This window comes from Eptesicus fuscus, chromosome 22 (assembly GCF_027574615.1).
Source record: "Eptesicus fuscus isolate TK198812 chromosome 22, DD_ASM_mEF_20220401, whole genome shotgun sequence".
Classification (NCBI taxonomy): Eukaryota; Metazoa; Chordata; class Mammalia; order Chiroptera; family Vespertilionidae; genus Eptesicus; species Eptesicus fuscus.
In genome coordinates, this window is record NC_072494.1 from 39887191 (window position 1) to 39906802 (window position 19612).

Sequence of the window (19612 nt, forward strand, 5' to 3'; positions counted from 1 at the left end):
TGAAGAGGCTGAGGCAGAGGTTCAGTGATGGGAAGTGCCCCCTCAGCTGGGAAGTGCTGGCCACCAGAGACGCTGCTGGCCTCCGGGGCAGAGAGCTGGCCCCAGGCTGTCCTGCTGAGGGAGCGAAAGCGGTTCCAGTCAGCAGAGTGCAAATCCAAACGCTCAGGGAGAGGAGAGGGGGAGAGGCCATACTCACCCTGAGGTGTTTGCTTCTGTTGTTTAACCACGTATTCCCCAGGAGCAGAAAATGAAGAAGGAAGCATGGGCCAGGGCCCCAACAGCCTCGATTTCCCCATTCCTCCCCGGTCGCGGGGGGCGGTTGGCAGAGGACAGAGACTGCCCGCTCTCGGTCGGAACGTGTTGGTGGGAACAGCAGGCCAGACTCTCTCGCCTCAGCACTCATGGCTTCTACCTGCCAACTCCAAAGAGAAAAAAGGAAATCCAGTGGATAAGGGAGCCAGGTCAATGCTTGAGGTTCCTACGTGTATTTTACAAGGTTTTGGAATGCTCAGCATGGCGTGTAGAAGGCAAGGCTCCTGATTTGGGGCAGAAGACTGGATTCCAGTGCCAGTCCCAGCACTCACCGGTGTGTGAACCAGGCCCTGCTCCCTGAGCCTCGCTTCCTCAGTTTTAACACGAGCCAATGACATTAGTTCTAGCGCCCTCTCTGGCACTGAGGTGCTCTCATTCTAATAATTGTCCAGTTGATGAGGAAAAGGTTAAAGGCCAAGGTGGACGGTGAAATGTGTGTTTGGGTGCAGGGGTGCTGGAGAGGGCGGTAGCTTAAGGAGGTAGAGCAAGAAAGACACTCGTTGGGCTGGTCTGCCCATATCATGGCACATCTCTTCCGAATAATTCTACACAATAGCTATTTTTCACTTTATCTTGTTTCACTGCTAGAATTCCCACCAATAACAAACTCACTTGCCTCAGTAATAATCTTTTTTATTTTTTTCTTTGTTTCCTCCCTTCCCCCCAGTGGCCCCCTCCTCCCCACACCCGGCCCTCCCAAGCCTTCACCCCACTATTTTGTCTGTGTCCGTGGGCTATGCATATATGCATATAAGTTCCCCAGTTAATCTCTACCTCCCAACCCCCCACTCCCACCTTCACTCTGAAATTCATCAGTCTGCTCCATGATTCTAAGTCTCTGCATCTATTTTGTTCATTAGATTCCACATATGAGTGAGATCATGTGATACTTATCTTTCTCTGACTGGCTTATTTCGCTTAGCATAATATTCTCCAGGTCCCTCCATGCTTTTGCAAATGGTAAGAGTTCCTTCCTTTTTACAGCAGCGAAGTATTCCATTGTGTAGATGTACCTCAGTTTTTTTATCCACTCACCTGCTGATGGGCACTTGGGCTGTTTCCAAATCTTCGCTATTGTAAATTGCACTGCTGTGAACATGGGGGTGCATATACTGGTATGTTTTCTGGTTGGTGTTTCTGGTTTCTCAGGATATATTTCTAGAAGTGGGATCACTGGGTCAAATGGGAGTTCCATTTTTCATTTTTTTGAAATACATTCTTATTGACTTCAGAGAGGAAGGGAGAAGGAGAGAGAGATAGAAACATCAGTGATGGGAGAGAATTGTTTATCGGCTGCCTCCTGCACGCCCCACACTGGGGATCGAGCCTACAACCCAGGCATGTGCCCTGCCTGGGAATTGAACTGTGACCTCTGGTTTGTAGGTCGATGTTCAACCACTGAGCCATGCCGGCCAGGATCCATTTTTAGTTTTTGAGGAAATTCCATACTGTTTCCTGTGGGGGCCTGATGCGGCGGGGGCCAAACATGGCAGGGATCTCCCTTTTCTGCGTCCCGCGTGGAAAGAGAGATGAACGAACCGGTTCTAAGTGGAGGCGGCCAGGGATTGAGAAATATTAGAAATAAAGAGAGGAGAGATAGATTTGAAAGCTGGGGCTGGGTGGATCTTTCTGTGCCTGGCTGAGGCCACAGAACAGATCCAGACTGCAAAGCTGAGGCTTTATTTATAGTCAGGGACAAACAAGGCAATTGACAATGTTGTTGTAAGTTCCACTTGTTTTGGCAGCACTTGCTGCCCCTCCCACAGCCCACTAGCTGCCCAGGAAGGATCTAGGGAGCAGTTACAGGATCAGGCTTAATTATGCTGGGAGGGGTCTGCCCTCCAAACGAACGTGTCTGTGACCCTGCCACAGGTCAGTCCGAGGCTTAACCCTGTAACCGCTTCCTACAGTTTCCCACAGTGGCTGCACCAGTCTGCCGTAATAATCTTTACAAATGCAAACACCTCTACAGGGGATAGGGAAACCAGCCTCTCATACCTCAGTGTGAATTGTTTCATAGACCTCTTCCCTCACGCACGTCGTTCGCATCAAATGCCCATTTACATGAGGGCACAGGGGAAAGAGTGGGGGAAGCAGTGGATGGTTTTAGACCTTAGAAGACTTGTTGGGGTAAGGTTGGCCTGATTTGGGGTTGACTGGGGCAAGAGAAAGATAAGAGGCACTAGGATGCAGCATAAACCGTGAGAGGGTGAGGACACACTAGAGGCAAATGGTCTACTTCACAGTGTGGTCAGGGACAGGGCTGGGCTGAGAGGCGGAGGGAGCCTGGCTGCATCCTCCACACTCGTTCCCCTGCTCCCTCATCTTGACTCCAGCACGTGCTCTGGACAGGTTCCTACGGGGCCTCTGGAGGTCACGTTCCATTTAAAACATGTTTGCTTGTTTTTCTTTAATGAGGGGGAAATGCTCAGCTTTCCAAATTCCCAACTTAAAAGTTAAAGAGTAAAGTTCCAGCCCACTCATAATTTGATATCTACTACCCATAGATAGATAGATATAGATAGATATAGATATAGATATAGATATAGATATAGATATAGATATAGATATAGATATAGATATAGATATAGATAGATAGATATAGATATAGATATAGATATAGATATAGATATAGATATAGATATAGATATAGATATAGATATAGATATAGGAAACAAATGTAGGAGTAAGGCAAAAGAGGCTTCTCTCTCCCGCACATTTCTGGATGGTGAATTGTCTGACATAGAGGACAGAATCAAGCAGAAAATCAAGAAACCAGTGTCAAGATTTAGCAAGATAAAGCAGCAAGTTAGAGGCAGGCAAGATTGAAACTCACCTAATCTGAAAATAGCCCCCTCTTCTAATAATAAACATATTATATAAAAATATAGCCACCCCTCAATGATGAAAGGCAGGGTGAAGTTACTGGTTATGGAATGAAAACATCCGAGTTTCACTACCGGTGTGCTTATAAGCTAATGACCTTGGCCAAGTCTGTTAACTTTTTTGAGCCACCTTTTCTGATACTTCCCACGATGTCATGAAGTATCGAGTTACTATGTCTATGAGCTTTATAAATAGTAAAGTGCTATACAAACTTTAGCTGGTCATATGTGGAGACGTGTCATAAGAATATGAGCACTGCCCTAGCTGGTTTGGCTCGGTGGCTAGAGCGTCGGCCTGTGGACTGAAGGGTCCAGGGTTCAATTCTGGTCAAGGGCACATGCCTAGGTTACAGGTTTGATCCCTGGCCCTGGTTGGGACATGTGCGGGAGGCAACCAATTGATGTGTCTCTCTCACATCAATGTTTCTCTCTCTGTGTCTCTCCCCCTCCCTTCTACTCTCTCTAAAAATCAATGGAAAAAATATCCTCTGGTGAGGATTAACAACAACAACAAAAGAATAAGAGCACTAACTATGTGCCAGGCGTGCTCTTTATATGCATCATCTCATTTAATCCTCCAGCTCACACTCTAAGGAGTGCTACTACGCGGTGTTTATGTGCGTGGTCTCCAGAGCCAGGCACTGAGTTACAGGCTCTGCCGCTCTGTGATTTTGGACAAATTACTCAACCTTCCTGGGTTCCAGTGTCTTCATCTGTCAAATGAGGATATTAATAGTACCTTTCCCCTGGGCTTATTTTGAGGAAGAAATGAGATAATGAATGCATGTGACATAATTAGCACAGTGCCCAGCACATAAGAAGTAACCAACAAATGGTAGATGCCATATTTGTTCTCATTTGAGACTTGGTGAGATTAAGTGCTTAGCGTAAGGCCACCCAGCTCATGGACATACGTGTCCCACAGCTGGTTCTGTGGGATGCAGAGCCCCTGTTTTCATATAATCTATCTTGCCATCGACTTTTCTGAGCCACAGATAACTGTAAGGACATACTAATTGCATTATCACTTGTTTTACCTTTCTTAGGTTCCACTTGAACTGTTAATCTGTAAACATAATCACTCAAGGAAAATATTTTCCTTATAGAGCACCTTAGGAGAAATGATGTCGTTATTTAAAAATACCACTTGAAAGGATCCCTCAAAGTAATCCAGAGTAGATTTCAAGCCTCTCAGAACAGTGTTGCAACAAACTCACGTTTTAGAACTTAAATTATTAGTTCAAATTTCATCTTCTTCTCTTCCCAGATAAGCTTCAGGTCAATAAATCAAGTGGCCAAAAGCCACAGTATGAGAGAAAAAAAGAGAAAGGCGTCTAGGTAATCCACAAACTGTAATGTGCTTCCTCCCAAAGCTTTAAGATGGGTAGAAAATCGAGAACTACAATTTTTACAGGCCAAAAAAAAGTAAGGAAACACACCTGACTTAAACAATATATTAATAAGAGATTCACATTACTAAACCCTGGTCAGAGGTGGCAGGTAAAAATAGACCAGCATTGCAGTGAGAGACAGAAACCCCGCTCCTTCAGAATCAATGAATACTGCTTCTTCACTGCCCTTAAATCACAGTGAATCCGGAGAATGGACTCACAGTGGGTAGGGTGAGGGAATCTCCATTCTGGAAGTGGCCAACAGACTAAATGCCCCAAGGTTTTAACACGCCATTTCTTAACCACACTTTTTTTCTTTTTCCAGGCAATTTTTTGAAAAAGCTCTAATTGTTGTGAAAGGCCTGTGCATGCATTTAAAGGAGCCTGACAAAGGATATTCAGAGATTTGCCTAAATTCATATGTATTTGATTCATATTTATAATTGTTAGTTAAGTGGGTTAAGTAATGATAAATTGGAGTTGTATGTATTTCATGAGGACACATAGCACAAATGTATTTACACACTCACACACAGTCCTCTTGGGAGGAAGCTCAGCCTTGATCTACATTATTAAGCACCCCAGCGAGGCTGTCCATTATGAACAGAGTATATGTGTAATAATACAGCCGGTGTTTTACTGGGACAGAAAAGCCACTTTGTCCTGTCTCCCTCTCTTCCAATCAGGATGTGGAAGGGAGCTTAGAAGACTCCAAGAAAGCCCTTAGAATCAGTGTTAGCCGAGGGAAGACACGCTAGAACACAGTGCGTTTGCCGTGGGCTGTGTCTGTATCTCCTTCCCTGAAATCTGCTTCTGCGTGAAGTTTACAGTTCATCAGAGCAGAAGAGGCAGCAGGGCCACCCGTGGGAGCAACTGGTTTCGGTAAACAATGAGCCAGCTTCTCCCCCAAGGGAGCAGATCAGAGGAGACGCATCAGCGAGGAGAGACGCTCTCCAGCAGTTACTAAGCTGGTCTGGAAAGGACTGCTTCTCCTGACTGACCTTGGCGGCTGCAGTGGCTGAGCTACCCCAGCCTTGGTTAACGGGTAGAGGGATTCAGGTCTGAGCTGGGGCCTCAGCTGCTCCCAGGCCTGCTTAGAAGCCAACATAGGCAGCAGCTACCTAGGCCACTAGCCACACCTCAGTAATTATCTGCTCAAAGGAGCCTTGAGATCACTTTGGGCTGACTCTGAGAGAGGCACAAGTAAAAGGGTCTCTTACTAGCCTGGCTCCAGAGTTCGAGTTGTTCTGCCCTGCAAAGCTGGAAAGAGATAATTGATCTGAAAGTATTAATATTGCATTCATGATGCATCTGGACCTGAGGTTGTATGACCTCTGAAAACCTGGAGTGGAAATAATGCAATTACCTGAGCTAAAGACAATTGAATTAAAAAATGATACTGGAGCCAGGAAAAGGAAATTTATCTTTGATGCCACATGTCTTTGCCTAGCAATGGAATGTGTACCTTTTATAAAGATGAAGGATGCATTGAAGACAATAGAAGGTGGTATTTTCAATTCAATTCAATAAGCACCTCAGGTGTACAAAATGCCTCTGGCCTGGGGACACCAAAATGAGTAAGACCATAACCCTATCCTAAAAGAGCACACTGCCTAGACTGTGGGAAAGAGGGAGCTAACCACAGTATAGCCATCCTATATAATAAAAGCCTAATATGCGAAGTGTCCGGTTGTCCGGTCAACCAATCAAAGCGTAATATGCTAATGATATGCCAAGGCTGCTAAACCGCTCACTATGATGGGCACTGACCACCAGGGGGCAGACACTCAACATGGGAGCTGCCCCCTGGTGCTCAATGCGCTCTCACAGGGCTCAGCCAGAAGCCGGGCTTACGGGCTGGCGAGTGCAGCGGCGGCAGTGGTGGGAAGCAGCGAGCCAAGTGGTAAGGAGTAGCGAGCAGGCAGGTGGTAAGGAGCGAGGGATCCCAGACTGCGAGAGGGTGCAGGCCAGGCTGAGGATCCAACCCCACCCCCAGTGCATGAATTTCGTGCACCAGGCCTCTAGTATTATATAGAGATAGAGACAGAGAAATATACATATAGATAGACTAAAAACTGAAAAAACGTGCAAAGAACAATCAATATTGGTTACTTGTAAGATGTGAATTATAGAGAACTTTATTTGTAAAACAGCAACATTAATAATATCAATAATAATAACCACCTTATATTAACTGCTCACTATGTTCCATGCTCAATGCTTTATGGATTTATCATCCTATTTAAATTTTCCAAAGAACCCTATGATATAAAAACTATTATTGCTCTCATTTAACAAACGAGGAAACCGAGGCACAGGAGAGTTCAGTAGCACGTCCCAGGTCACACAGTTCCAGCAGGGCCATAATGTACGGTGAACACAGCAGTCTGTACTCAGAGCCTTCCTCTTGCCGGCGAACCACACTTACAATTCCCACGTTATGCTTTTGTTAGAATTTCTAACATTCACCATCTATTAATTTTAAAATTAGGAAAAACGTGTACTTTAAAAACAAATAAACATGTGAGGACCTGGCCTGATGCCTGGGCACATAGAGATGATGGTGAGGAGGAGGAGGAGGTGTGATGATGACAATGTACATTTGTTAACCTTTCCCTGGGACCCAGGTTCTGGACAATGTACCAGGCACTTTGCATGCTGACTTAATCAGAGACGTTGGATAACTTATTATTCCTATCGCCATCCTGCGTTGCTCAGGGCCCCGGAGATGGGTAGGGGCTGTGGGGGTCTGCGGTGGACATGGCACCCCAAGTCTCCATTCCAAGGGCTAAAAAGAAGAAGCTGGTTTTTTGTTCGTTTTGTTTTTAATAAGAGAAAGTTTATGTAGGAAGTCACTGAGTAGAAGAAGTGAGCGGTAGAAGAAATGGACTCAGGAAACAAGTTACAGAGACAAAAGAAAGGCCCTTGGAGCGTAGGAGAGAGGCTAAGGTAACAGCGCCCGGGGGAAGTGCAGGGGAAGGGGAGGCTCCAGCGCGCTGGGGTGGGGGGGAAAGGGGGGGAGCGGTGGAGGGAGGGCGGCACACCGATGAAGCTGTTTTGTTTTAATTTTATGTATTGATTTTTAGAGAGAGAGAAATATCGACTACCCTGACTGGAGATAGAATCCACAACCTTGGCACGTTGGGACGATGTTCTAACCCCGTGGTCGGCAAACTGCGGCTCGCGAGCCACATGCCGCTCTTTGGCCCCTTGAGTGTGGCTCTTCCACAAAATACCACGGCCTGGGCGAGTCTATTTTGAAGAAGTGGCGTTAGAAGAAGTTTAAGTTTAAAAAATTGGGCTCTCAAAAGAAATTTCAGTCGTTGTCCTGTTGATATTTGGCTCTGTTGACTAATGAGTTTGCCGACCACTGCTAACCAACTGAGCTATGCAGCCAGGGTTAAGAAGCTATTATTATTGTTGTTATTATTAATTATTATTATTGTTATTGATTTCAGAGAGAGAGATAGATAGAAACATCAATGATGCTTGCATACCCCTGATGCGGATGGAGCCCACAACCCGGGCACGTGACCTGACCGGGAATTGAACCGTGACCTCCTGGTTCATAGGTCGACGCTCAACCACTGAGCCACGAGGGCCAGGCAAGAAGCTATTTTTAATCCTTCCCCCACTTCCTTCGATTTTAGGTGATCAGAGAATGAATGAGCGGTGTGGACGGGAGCCGCTTGGGTAGGAGAAGACTGATTCTGAAGCTGGTTCCAGCATGTGTTTATCAGCTCTGTGACCTGCCCCAGACCTCCCATTGTCCGTACCCGCCTTTACCTTTTCTCTAACTGACACATTGTCCTGGTTTTCCACTTCTCCCTCGTGTAGCAGGATGGTGGGGTTCAAAGTCACTGGGGAGGCCTCGCTGCCCCCTATAGGGCTCCCATAGCCTGAGACCCTCTCATGAAAAATTCGTGTCTTTGGGTTAAAGCTTTGCCAAGAAGAGGTGACATTGAACTACTGACACTGGCGGCTTCATTTCATGGAATCCTAAGGTGGTAGCCAGAAGTCACCTACAGCAGCGGTCGCCACCCGGTGGTCCGCGGGCCACCGGGGGTCCGTGAGGTCCGAAAGGTTGGCGACCGCTGCCCTGGAGTCTAGAGCCTCATTGTTTCTGAATCTAAACCAGTTCCTTCCGTCTGCGAGTTGCAGGGAGGCGTGTCCCTGCTCCTGTCTAAGCGGATTCCTCTCCCTGTGCTGAGGCCTGCCCCCTCCTTCTCAGAGACTCCCCTGTCCATTACCTCACCTCACTCCATCCCCCTCGCCCCCCCAGGCTGGCTTCTTTCTTTTTGGGGTGGCGGGGTACAAATTCCTTTATTTGAAGGATGGGGCAAATGAGAGACATAGAGGATGATTTGGTACCAGTTAGAGAAAAGCAAAGGCAACCCCAACAGGCACGTACCGCGCTGGTGACCGGACCGTCAGCCCGTGGCTGTGGGGAGGCAGCCCGAGGCCTAGCTGTCCTCCCACCTCTCAGACGGGCTCTGCCAGGCCAGTCCCAGGGCCCCGCACCTGCGCCTGGGGCCAGGTGGTCACCCCATTCTTGGATGGGTTTCACCTCTCCCTCAGGAGTGAGTCCCGGGAAGCCACACGAAGGAGGGTCATGTTGTCAGTGGCTTCCCAGAGCCGGGGGGTGGCGTCCCGGGTCACCAGAGCAGTCGGTGCCTGTGGGGCGGCCTCTGCCTTCCCTCTGACCTGTACGCGTTTGTGCGCCCAGCAGTGACGGATCCGCACTTCTCCCCGCCCCCCCCAGGGTAACGCACACCCCTGGCATCCGGCCCTCTCTGGTCCTGCCGCCGGGAAGGTGCCCACCCAGGCTGCAGCCTCCGCAGTCCCCCAGCAAGGCCGCCTCAGGAGGCTGCGGAGGAGCGTGTCTGGCAAAGTCCTTCAGTCGCATCATCGCGGTCACAGCAGGGAGACCCCGGTAGGGAGACTCCGGCAGGCGCTGGAGCTGCGGGCAGACCTGGCGGTGGGTGGCAGCTGCGGAGTCCTGGTGGCTGCTCTGGCGCACCTGCCTGGGGACGCGGTGGGTGGGTGGCGTGGTGGGTGGTATGGTGGGTGGCTGTCCTGGCAGAAGCGGTGGGACCTAGGGGCTGCCCTGGGCGCAGGGGAGGTGGTGGAGGCTGGGATGGGCCGTCGAGTGCTGTCCTAGAGGAAGAAGAGTGAGTGGCACAGGAAGTGGTGGAGGAAAGAAGGCGAGGAACGTGGGAGGTTCCTGTAGTCGAACCGCCTCCTTCATAATTTTACCTCGATCAATACAAACCCTTCACGTCCATTGGAAAGCTATACTGGGAGGGAGTGCCCGCCCGAGTCGCCAGGAGATCCTGGGGATACAGTCAAGCACTTTCCACATCGCCACCTCGGAGCTGTTCCCAGTGTCACCTGCGAGGCAGGACGGACACTCAATTCAGGTGTCAACACGAGACAGCGTGTGACTAAGGCGCAATGAGTGCAGCGCCAGCACCACGTAGGGGCGTGTCAGCCATGGGAGTTCCCAGGCTCCATCCCGGCCGGTGAGTCAGAGCCCGGGGCCCGGCCACCTGGTCACCACGCTCCCCGGGTGACTCTGATGCAGGCTGCAGTGTGGGAACCACTGGGAGGTAATGGGCCCGGGCCCCGGCCACCTGGTCACCACGATCCCGGGTGACTCTGATGCAGGCTGCAGTGTGGGAACCACTGGGAGGCAATGGGCCTGGGGCCCGGCCACCTGGTCACCACGCTCCCCGGGTGACTCTGATGCAGGCTGCAGTGTGGGAACCACTGGGAGGCAATGGGCCTGGGGCCCGGCCACCTGGTCACCACGCTCCCTGGGTGACTCTGATGCAGGCTGCAGTGTGGGAACCACTGGGAGGCAATGGGCCTGGGGCCCGGCCACCTGGTCACCACGCTCCCCGGGTGACTCTGATGCAGGCTGCAGTGTGGGAACCACTGGGAGGCAATGGACCTCAGGGCTGGAGGCTCAGATCAAACTCATGGAGCAGTGAGAGAGCAAGGGCTGCAGGGAGAGAGGAGGGAGGGGATGGGGGGCAGAGGAGGGGTGGGAGGGGGGCAGCTGGTGAAGCGGAGGTCCCTGCAGAGGTGAGGGCAGGGCCATGGAGGGGAAGCCACTGATCCTTGAGGAACTAGAGACCTGCTTCTCTGTAGACAGGGCTCCGCCCGGCACACCTCTCTCTCCCACCCTCACAGGCCTCCTCTCCCAGCCTCTCCTCTCCTCTGATCTCGATGCTGGAATCCTGGGTGGGCCTCCTTCCCTGCCTGCCCGTCATGCGTCCTCCTTCCTCCTGGGAACCCACCCCTCCCTCCTCTACAGTGAGGAGCTATAAGCCACTCCTCTGAACCACTCCTGCACAGGCCACGTGCGTGATGTGAGCGAGTTCCCGATTGCAGCGTGGGAGCCGCGCCTGCCTCTAGTTTCGGGGACTCAGGGGCCTGAATTAGAGGGAGGTTGTCGCCCCAGCTTCACACAACCCAGCAGTCGGGGCCCATGGGCTTTGGGGAGCTGACTTGGGTGCAGGCAGCAGCTCAGTGGGGGGTCCCCTCCAAAGCCCAGGGCAATGCCCTGGGGCACGTGGCCTTGCTCCCAGGGGCATCTTCCCTCAAGATACAGCCTCAAGGCACCTTTGGGCCCTGGTGCTGAGAGCACTTCCTTCCTGCAGAGGCGACTCGTGGGATGGGCTGTGGGTGGTGAACCTGCAAGGGGTTCTTTTTCTCTTACGGATTTTCATCAGGAGCCCCGTGGTCTCGGTCTAGTTTGTTTAACTTCCCTCAGTGGCCTCATCTGTAAAATGGGATCATAAATACCAACCGACATCACTGTGAGGATGAAATGAGGGGAAGGTGCAGCCTCAAACCCACAGTCCTACTCAACACCCGGGGCTGGTCTCCCTGTCCCCCTGTCCCCCCCACTCCTTTAGTCCCCCTGCCCCCCCTCCCCCCGCCCCAGACACACCCTTCTTTAGACCCTGGCCCCCCACACACTCCATTAGACCCTGTCCCCCTGCCACACACACACACTCCATTAGACCCTGTCCCCCTGCCACACACTCACACTCCATTAGACCCTGTCCCCCTGCCACACACTCACACTCCATTAGACCCTGTCCCATGTTGTGAACTGCTTTCCCCCAAATAGGATTTTGTTAAGTGGCAGGATTATATTTCAAGATATGGCCCTGGCAGGTGTGGGTCAGTGGCTGGAGCATCGGCCCACGCACTGAAGGGTCTCGGGTTTGATTCCTGGTCAAGGGCATGCACTTGGGTTGCAGGTTGATCCCAATCCCGGTTGAAGCAGGTTCTGGAAGCAACCAATCAATGTCTCTCTCTCGTCCTCTCTCTCTCCCTTCCTCCCTCTCTCCCTCTCTCCCTCTCTCTCCATCCTTCCCCACCTTCCATTCTCTCTAAAAACCAATGGAAAAAAATATCCTCAGGTGAGGATTAACAAAAAAAATTCAAGGTATTAATATTTCCGGCTGCATTTCATCTCCCAGCGTTTCCCTCCTTTGCCTCTCAGTCCTGAGGTGCTCTGAGGAGCAAGGGGGGTGAGGACACGGCTGGGACCCCTCGGCCCTCTCCCTGCGGTGCTGACAGGAGCAGGTGGCGGGGAGCAAGCCTGCAGGAGTGAGGGGTCTCGGGGGCCCTGGCGTGAAGGGTGCCGGCAGCCAAGGACCCCTCTCCAGGCTGCCTGGGCCCACAGAACCTGGTCTCCGCCTGAGCCCGGGGCGCCGGGCCTCACTGAGGGGCTGTTCCACCACCGAGGAGAATGGGCGGAATACGTTCCGTTTCAGTTCTTGGATATTTTAGTTTGAGTCTGGACACTTCAAACGCTGTTCCTGACCATGTTGCTTCCGCATCAAAGGGCCTCGGGGACCCCTTACTGTCTCCCCATTGAAGTCCACGTGCGTCTGGGTGTCTGAGTCTCACCAGCCCGCCCGGCCCAGGCCGTCTGCCAGCTCCCCGCCTTCCTCCCGCTCCCCCTCCCCCCCCACCCGACCCCCAGCTGGCTGAGCCCCTGCTGGCGTGTCCACCACCCACTGGGTCTCCGCTGCGATGGCCCCCAGCCACCTCAGCCCACTCCCACGCCCACTTCCTCCCCTTCCTGGAGTCCCTCTCGTGGCCGATGGCCCCACAGACGCCGTCAGAGGACAGACCCTGGGCGCCATGCCTGTCCTCCTCTCCTGCCATCTACACTTCCACCCCACAGCCCCCGCAGGGCCCACACGGCGAGCTCTCTCCTCTCCATCCCCATCCCAGCGCCTTAGTTCTGGCCTCATTGTCTTTTATTCTGACCACAGCTCTGCCCGTTCCCTGCCCCCCACCCCCACACACACCCCCTCTCTCAGTCAGGGAGGCAGCAGGGAGGAGGGGCCGGGTTTGGCCCTGGAAACAGGAAGTCCTCTTTCTGCTCCTTACTGCTCCTGTGACCTTGGGCAAGTTCCTACGTCTCTCTGGAGAGGACAAGGTTATTGTGAGGTTGAGCTTTATAAACCCCAGATGCAGATGTGGGGTGTCCTTAGCCCTGAACCCTGCCTGTCTGCCAGGCTTCTGGGTGAAGCTTGAACCACACGCTGTCCTCGGAGGCCTCCGTGGCCTGGTCTCTGCTGTCTGACCCCGTATTTCCCATCCTCTTCCCTTGCCCTGTCCCCTGCGCTTTCTAACGGTCCTGCCGTGGCTCCCTGTCACTCCCCGAGCCCCACCCACCACACTTCCGCTGCCTCACACCCCTCGCCGCCACACTCATCACACCGCCTAGACCAGTGATGGCGAACCTATGACACGCGTGTCAGCACTGACACGCGTAGCCATTTCTGATGACACGTGGCCGCATGCCGAGGATGAAACATTTGCTGCTCCTGAGGGTGAAACATTTGCAACTAGAGTCTTGGAGTTAGTTTTTTCCTCAAAGTGACACACTACCCGAGTTATGCTCAGTTTTTTGGCGAAGTTTGACACACCAAGCTCACAAGGTTGCCCATCACTGGCCTAGACCTTTCTTTATGTGTCTCAGTCGCTCTTAGACGGTATCTTATTCATTTTTCGGGCGCGTCCCCTGCTTTTCCTAAGTTTGGGTTAAGCCGCTGAGCTTTTACGAAAGAGCTATACTAGCACCTGTTTTCACTCAACAAAAGAAATGCAAAGAGGGTTTTCACTTTTACAAACAAAAGGTGAAACAGTGCTCGGCCTTAGTTCTGCTGTGCTGTCCGTACAGACGGGTGCGCACTCCTAGCCCTGAAGTGTCCTGCCCCAGCTTCTTCCCAGATCCACGCTCAGCGTCTCCTCATGGAGCCGCCCCCGCTCCGCACCAGGGGGGCATCTGTGCTTTATCTCGATTTATTCTGTGTTCCTGTTAGCGAGATGTGTCCCAAGGAGCCAGAAAAACCTGAAAGAGCTTGTGAGGGTGATGTGCATAGTGTAAAACTGGCTGTAACTAAGGGTATTTGGTATATTTAGTTGTGTTTTGGGTCTGGAATGTTCAGAAATTATTCCATATAAATTAACTAGGGGCCCTGTGCACAAATTCGGGCACCTTGAAAGGAACTGTGGGCTGCGAGGCTGTGGTGGGCACAGGGGCAGGTCTCCGCCCATCCTCCGTGCCCCTGCCCAGCTCCTCCCGCCATGACCCCTGGTGGCAGCCCCACTCCCACTGCCATGGCTCCCTCGTGCTGACTGGCCCGCTCGCACCCACTGACGGCACGGAGCAATTGGGGCTGGCGCCAGCAGTGGGTACGAGTGAAGCCAGTGCCGTCAGCAAGTGCGACTGGTGGCTGCTGCCCCAATCGCCCCTCAGGAGCAGGGGGAGGTGGAGAAGCCCCGAGGGGTGATCAGGGCCTGCAGCAGGTGCGAGTAACCAGAGAGACCAAAAAAGTTTCAGTAACTACCAGAGGCTTGCCCTGATGACAGCGACCGGTGCCTCGCCTTGGTCTGGCTCCGCCCCCCCTCCCCGCCCCCCATCACCTGCTCCACCATCCCACTGCGGACGATGTCTGCCATGTTCCATGCTCTGCTGCCTACTGCTGGCTGACGCCTGCCGTGTTCTCTGCTTTTGTGAGTGTATTTCTGCATTTCTCCACCTGTTAGATTATACCAACCTTTCAAATCAAGTCCCAGCATCCTCAGAAAGCTGCCCGAGACCACTCAAGCCGATTCCTCTGGTCCTGCTAACTCCAAGCCGGCTTCTTACACAGATCACATTCCGCCCTGTCCTGGGGCCAGTCTCCTACAGATGCCACCCCCTCCTTACTGAAGGCACGTTCCCTGCACGCAGGCACGTAGCTCCCTGATCCCTGTCCTTTCTGACCTTCAGCGCAGTGGGTGCTCAGTGTCTATTCAGTAATGAAAGTGTGCGAGGATGAACAATGGGACTACAACAAAATCAAAACCTTCTGCACAGCAAAGAGACCATCGACAAAATGAAAGGGAGCCCACTGTGTGGGAGAACATATTTGGCAATGATACATCTGATAAAGGGTTAATATCCAAAATATATAAGGAACTCATACAACTTAACAAAAGGAAGACAAACAATCCAATTAAAAAATGGGCAAAGGCCTGGCCGGCGTGGCTCAGTGGTTGAGTGTTGACCTATGAACCAGGAGGTCACAGTTTGAGTGCTGGTTGAGTCCAGGTTGTGGGCTCGATTCTCAGTGGAGAGCATGCAGGAGGCAGCCAATCAATGATTTTCTCTCAACATGGATGCTTTCACCTCTCTCTCCCTCTCCATCCCACTCTGAAAGCAATAAAAATATACATTTTTTAAAAATGGGCAAAGGACCTAAATAGACACTTTTCCAAAGTGGACACACAGATGGCCAAGAGACATATGAGAAAATGCTCAAAGTCACTATCATCAGAGAGATGCAAATTAAAATGACAGTGAGGTATCACCTCACACCTACCAGAATGGCTCCCATCAACAAATCAACAAACGACAAGTGCTGGTGAGGATGTGGAGAAAAGGGAACCCTCGTGCACTGCTGGTGGGAATGCAGACTGGTGCAGCCACTGTGGAGAACAGTATGGAGTTTCCTCAAATAATTAAATATGGAACTGCCATTTGACTCTGTGATCTCACTTCTAGGAATATATCCTAAGAAACCCGAAACACCCATCAGAAAGAATGTATGCACCCCTATGTTCATAGCAGCACAATGTACAATAGCTGAGATCTGGAAACAGCCCAAGTGCCCATCAGCAGACGAGTGGGTAAAAAGCTGTGGTACATTTATACCATGGAATACTATGCAGCAGTAAAAAGAAGGATCTCTTACCCTTTGAGACAGCATGGAGGGACCTGGAGAGTATTATGCTAAGCGAAACAAGCCAGTCAGAGAAAGACAAGTATCACATGATCTCACTCACTTGTGGACTCTAATGAACAAAATAAACTGATGAATGGAGTGGATCCAGAGACATAGAAGCATGGAACAGACTGCAGAATCTCAGCGGGAAGGCGGGGGTGGGTGGGAAGAAATCAACCGAAGAACTTGTATGTATAGCTGAATAACCCACGGACACAGACAATAGGGTGGTGAAGGCCTAGGTTGGGGGGCAGGGGTGGGCTAGAAGGGGTCAGTCGGGGAAAAAGTGGACATATGTAATACTTTCAATAATAAAGATTTTTTAGAAAAGAATGAACAAATGAATTGAGGTCTCCCTTGTCTTAACTTACAGCGGTGACTTGTTTTGTCCACTGTGGGTCATACCTATATATAATTTTGGTTTTTTATCTAATGTTATTTTCTCTTCAAGAAATTGTAAGCCCCAGAGACAAGGCTTCCTTTTTAAATTTTTATTTATTTATTATTATTTGTTTAAATTATATTTTTATTGATTTCAGAGAGGGAGAGAGAGAAACATCAATGATGAGAGAGAATCATTGATTGGCTGCCTCCTGCACGCCCCCTACTTTAGATCAAGCCCGCAACCGGGGCCTGTGCCCTGACCAGGAATCGAACTAGCGGCCTCTTGGTGCAGGGGAATGCTCAATCCACTGAGCCACACTGGTCGGCAAGGCTGCCTTTTGAGGTGTTTCTGTTCCCAGGGCCCTGATTGCCGTGCAGGGAAGAAACAGTGTCGGTTTTGTGCATGCTTGAGGATTGAACCAGCCCCCCGACGAGTGATGGGGTAACGTGCTGACAGAAGGATTACAGCAAGGTCTGCAGAGTCTGCTGCTCAGGGCCCGCCTTCCTCCTGTCCTCTCTCCTTCAGGGCTGTGCCTCTAGCCTCAGGCTAAACATCTCCGTTCCCGCTGCTCCCCACTTGTTCACTGTCAGCAGCAGGCTCCTGGGGCCTCCCTCAGGTGAGCCGGCCCTGACCTTCTCCTTTTCCAGGTTGACCCTGAAGGTGAACCTTTGGCCTTGGCATCAGCCTGCAGGCCTGGTGATAGCAGAATGGTTTTCTTCCTTTTAAGTTTATCTTTATCGTTGGAAGTCTTACAAATGTACTTTTCTTCCCTATTGGTCCCATCTAGCCCGTAGCCACCACCCACCACCCACCACCCACCACCCACCCCAAGCCTTCACTACACCATTGTCTGTCAGAATGATTTCTTATAACAAAAGCAGCAATCACAATAATGATTAATAGCTCACATTTAGTGAGAGCTTGCAATATAGCAGGTGATATACTGACTGCTTAATTTTATATTTTAAAATATTTAATAACTAGAGGCCCAGTGCATGATTGAATCATGCACATGTAGGGTCCCCTACACGCTTTCGCTTTTTGCGGTGTAGCTGGGTGCCTGTCCGCTGGTGAGCCGGAGGCTTCTGAAAGGCCTGGTGCCGGAGCAGACAGGCACCCAGCTCCCACGCTTTTGATGATCCGCAGCGGCTGAGGGGGGCTACCCTGCTGTTGAGAGGCGCAGGGGGCGGGACTCCCGCCCCCTGCGCCTCTCAATGGCCGCTGAGGGGGGCTGCCGCGGACACCTGGCTACCCTGCTGGTGAGAGGCGCAGCTGGGTGTCCGCGGCAGGCCCCCTCAGCAGCCGCGGATCTGGCCGTTGAGAGGCACAGGGGGTGGGAGTCCAGCCCCCTGCGCCTCTCAACAGCAGGGTAGCCCCCCTCAGTGGCAGTGGATCCGTGCCTCTCAATGGCCGGATAGGCCACCCCGAGTCCCGCCCCCCCAGCCTCCCGCCGCCCAATCGTGGGTGTAGCGGAGTGATGGTAATTTACATGCTACTCTATTATTAGATAGGATAATATCTGTTATATCTATAATAATAAAAGCATAATATGCTAATTAGACCAGATGACCTTCCAGACGACCTTCTGGATGAAGCCGTAGCTGCGAGGGCCGAGGCAGAGGCAGCTGCCACGCCTGCGAGGGCTGAGCCCCTTGCATGAATTTTGTGCATCGGGCCTCTAGTTTCATTATAAGAAAGTTGAGTAGTTCAGGGGTATACAGAATCAAACACGAAACACTGAGCATTATTTCCTGGATTTTATCAGTTAATCTCATAACACTAATAATAGCTAACAAATATATAGCCAGACCGATTGCGACATTTCACATGTGTTACCTTCTTTCAGCTGCCCCACAGCCTGCTGGGGGAGATGTCCTGTTATCTCCATTTCACAGAGGATGAGACGGGGGCACAGGGAGGCGCAGAGAGGGGCCCCGCCCTGCCCGGTGCCGGTGGCAGAGTGGGTTCCCCTTGAGGCAGCCTGGCTCAGCGGCCATGCTCGTGGTCACCCTGCGTTATCACCTCTGGAGTGGTGCCAAGGTCATGCCCGTTGCATGGGTTTACTTATCCGTTCAGCAGATATGCTTGCAGGTGCTCTGTGAGGCATGGGGGCAGGACAGTGGATGAGGCCCGTCCCTGTCCTCGTGGCGCTTCCACTCCAGAGGGGAAACCGAGGCTGGAAAGTGCTTGTCAGGCGAGAGCTGTTCAGCCTGGACATAGTGGTCCCAGGACGGGGTCTGCCTGCAGGACCCAGGTTCTCCGCCCTGGCCCACCCCTCCCCTGGGCGGCCCTGGCCCTGACCCACCCCTCCCCTGGGCAGCCCTTGCCCACATGCTCCCCATGTCAAAGGCCCTGAAGGCCATGAGGGTTCCTGGCAGTGGCAATCCGTGTGACACTGAATGACCACAGCAATGACCGTCACCTTTCCTTTCCCACCGTCCTCTCCCTCCTCCTCTGCTCATTGCTTCCCTGCACCTTCAAGTGCCAAGGGTGGGATTTAGCCTGAGGGGCTCTCAGGGCCAGAGAGATGCCGAGATAAGCCCCCCCACTGGCTCCGGCGGGCGTGACTTGACTGGTCCTTAAACCGCCTGAACCTTTGTAAATATCAGCAGAAACACTACCGAGTAACCCTCCTCTCTCCAGCCCCCCGACAGCCTCCCACCACCTCCTCCCTCAGTCCAGACTTCTGTCCTCACCGGGGAGAGCTGCGGCCTCAGCCTCCCACACTGCCCACTCTGTCCAGTCAGGCCGGAGCCGCGGGACGGTGGGCATCCCTGGACATCTCTCCTCTCACCAGTTCAATCCCTCTGCTCCCCAGGCGTCTAGCCTAGATGGTTCTCAGACGCATAGGCCTGGGAGACCCCCTTCCAGTTCTTACTGTCACGCTTCACTCCAAGGCACAAAACAGTTCTGGGTGCAGAAGCAACAGGCCCACTGCCAGGGCCAGAGCTGGCTGGGCTGGGGCCCTGGGAGCCGCTTCCTGGGGGACCCTGTGGGTGCGTGGTTGGGGAGCCTGGCTGTCTCAGCCTGAGCAAGCACCGATCAGGGAGGGGCTGGGGTCCTGGAAGGTCCAGCCTCTCACCCCAGTGCTAAGAGGGGGGGACTTAGAGAGGAAGGCAGGGACAGGAGCCCACACAGGCGTGGTGGGCAGGCCAGGTCCAGCTTTCTCCCTCCCCGCAGCCTGGGCCTGGGCATCTTCCACCCTCTCATCTTCCTCAGGCGTCTGGGCGGAGAGGAGGCACAGCTGGGCTGCTGCGCCCTCAGTGTCCACAGCACACGGATGTGGGACTCGCCACCCCTCAGGCCGCAGGGAGCTCTCTGAAGACCCCTGGTGGC